This window comes from Periophthalmus magnuspinnatus, chromosome 21 (assembly GCF_009829125.3).
Source record: "Periophthalmus magnuspinnatus isolate fPerMag1 chromosome 21, fPerMag1.2.pri, whole genome shotgun sequence".
Taxonomy (NCBI): Eukaryota; Metazoa; Chordata; class Actinopteri; order Gobiiformes; family Gobiidae; genus Periophthalmus; species Periophthalmus magnuspinnatus.
Genome location: NC_047146.1, coordinates 18,995,419 through 18,998,076, shown reverse-complemented (window position 1 = coordinate 18,998,076; position 2,658 = coordinate 18,995,419).

Sequence of the window (2,658 nt, the reverse complement as noted above, 5' to 3'; positions counted from 1 at the left end):
TTGTCTAATTTCTCTTCTCACTGTGAGTAAGATTACAAGCGTTTGTCGACAGTACTACACTATTTGAATATTTGTGCTATAGCGTCGGATCCTATCGTCGCAGATAGAGCGGGTTGCGGGACTTTCCAGCAGCGTAACTCCGCCCAGTCGAGCTCTCGTGTAAATTCAAACGGCGTCTCAAAGCGGAGACACGGGGCTATCTAAATATTTTACCGTCATTACTGTAATCTGCCTCTGTTGTCCTGAAGGTGACGAATGAGAGCGCGGAGGGCTGCGGGGTCATTTATTCTATGCGTAAAAGAAAAAAATACGGATGGATGTGTAAAATAGAAGTAGTTGCGTGGAAAAAAAAGCAGTAAATTCTGATACTTCGTTTAAACATGATTTTTATGGCTATAAAAAAAGACAAAACCGTAATCAACATGATTAGCTCTGTTATCGCTTTCAAACGAAAAATGCAGTCTTTCTCCTGGCTGTCAGAAGCTTCTGCCCGAACTGTGCATCCCTCACTGATTCCATTCAATGCAAGTCAGAGCAGTAATTATGAACATGTAAGAAGTTCAATTGTGTTGTGCAGTATTATCTCATGACGTTGTGCAGGTACATCAAAATGCACTGTACATGTAAGAATTCATAAAACATTTACAAATAAATATATGTTTAACATTTTTGTATTAGGTGGTAGATCTTTCAGACACGATCATTTTAAAAGTAGCTCACATACTGAAAAAGTCTGAGCACCCCTGTCCTAGGCCTACACCCATATGAACTAACTACACCCATATGAACTAACTACACCCATATGAACTAGCACCACTGTTGGAGCACCACATTCTGTAAAGGTTTCTTGCTCTTAGCTTGAAAATGATTTGTTGACTTCTGTGAGAAAAACATGTGAGGTTTGTGACTTTACAGGTTCACGTTAGTCCTTATGGGGTATTACACAGAATACAACAGATCATGTTTACAGTGAGTTTATACAAAGAAATGTGCGTCCTTGTGCGTTTATGATTTCCTTTTCATACAAAATGAAAATGATTAGGCCACAGACAGAGGCTGATAGTGCTCAGTGCTCAAATACAGCAGATCATAATACTGTATCACTTGAGTATTTATGTATGTATGTATGTATATACTTTTAGTTGACCTGTTATTGAAGAAACAGTACTCTTACTTGAGTTCAAGTTTTGTCTAATTTCTCTTCTCACTGTGAGTAAGATTACAAGCTTTTGTTGACAGTACTACATTATTTGAATATTTGTGCTTCTTGCGCTGTTCCTTCAGATACAGTTTTATTTTGTAAATTTTTATGGTCTGTCATTTGAACATACAAGATTTTGTGCATTATTAAAATTCTGGACTTAACCTTAGACTACAAGAAGACCATATATTTTCACCTACTGCTTTTTGCTGTGTTGTACAGGACACTTTAGAGGTCCACACAGTGCGTCAGATGAATGTGTATGTTGAAATAGAGATGTACTCACTAACTGGGTACCTCTTTATAAAAAAAATATAGCTGACCTAAAAACATGACAAATTCACTATATTAGTTCAGGGTAATACATAAGAGTTGGATAAATCAATCAAAATACTGTTGATATAGTACTGCAGACATGTTAGACATCGAGAGGCCAAAAAACTGGGTAAGGCCAACTGCCAATGTATTATTTCAAAACATTCACATGCATTTGGGGTTATTAAATACAAAATTAAACAGTACCTTCTAATATAACATGTGTGCAAAGAGCTCAACAATTGTTGTTTTGCCATGTGTGTTCAGCTTTTGGCATAAACTGAAATTTTAGAAACAAACGTGAGAAGCGTTTTGGTCTCTACAGTTTTGTCATTTAGGCCCCTTTTCTTGGGTTTGCTGTGTTCCTTTATGGGAGGCTTGTTTGCAGCATCAGTGTCTGACACAAATGTTTCTCTCCACAGATCTGTGTGAGACACAGCCCAGCTGTGCTCCGGACGTCCAGACCTCCTGCAGGCGTCCAGACCTCCTGCAGGCGTCCAGACCTCCTGCAGGCGTCCAGACCCCCTGCAGGCGTCCAGACCCCCTGCACGTGTCCAGACCTCCTGCACGCGTCCTCACATCAGAATCTAAGTCCTCACACACTCTTGTGCACAAAGACATACACATTTACTCAAACACACAAACACACACATACTCACACACTCTTGCGCACACAGACATACACATTTAGACCACCTGCACGCGTCCAGACCTCCTGCACACGTCCTCACATCAGAATCTAAGTCCTCACACACTCTTGCGCACAAAGACATACACATTTACTCAAACACACACACACACATACTCACACACTCTTGCGCACACAGACATACACATTTACTCAAACACACAAACACTCACATATACTCACACACTCTTGCGCACACAGACATACACATTTAGACCCCCTGCACGCGTCCAGACCTCCTGCACACGTCCTCACATCAGAATCTAAGTCCTCACACACTCTTGCGCACAAAGACATACACATTTAGACCCCCTGCACGCGTCCAGACCTCCTGCACACGTCCTCACATCAGAAGATAAGTCCTCACACTCTTGCGCACAAAGACATACACATTTACTCAAACACATAAACACACACACATACTCATACACTCTTGCGCACACAGACATACACA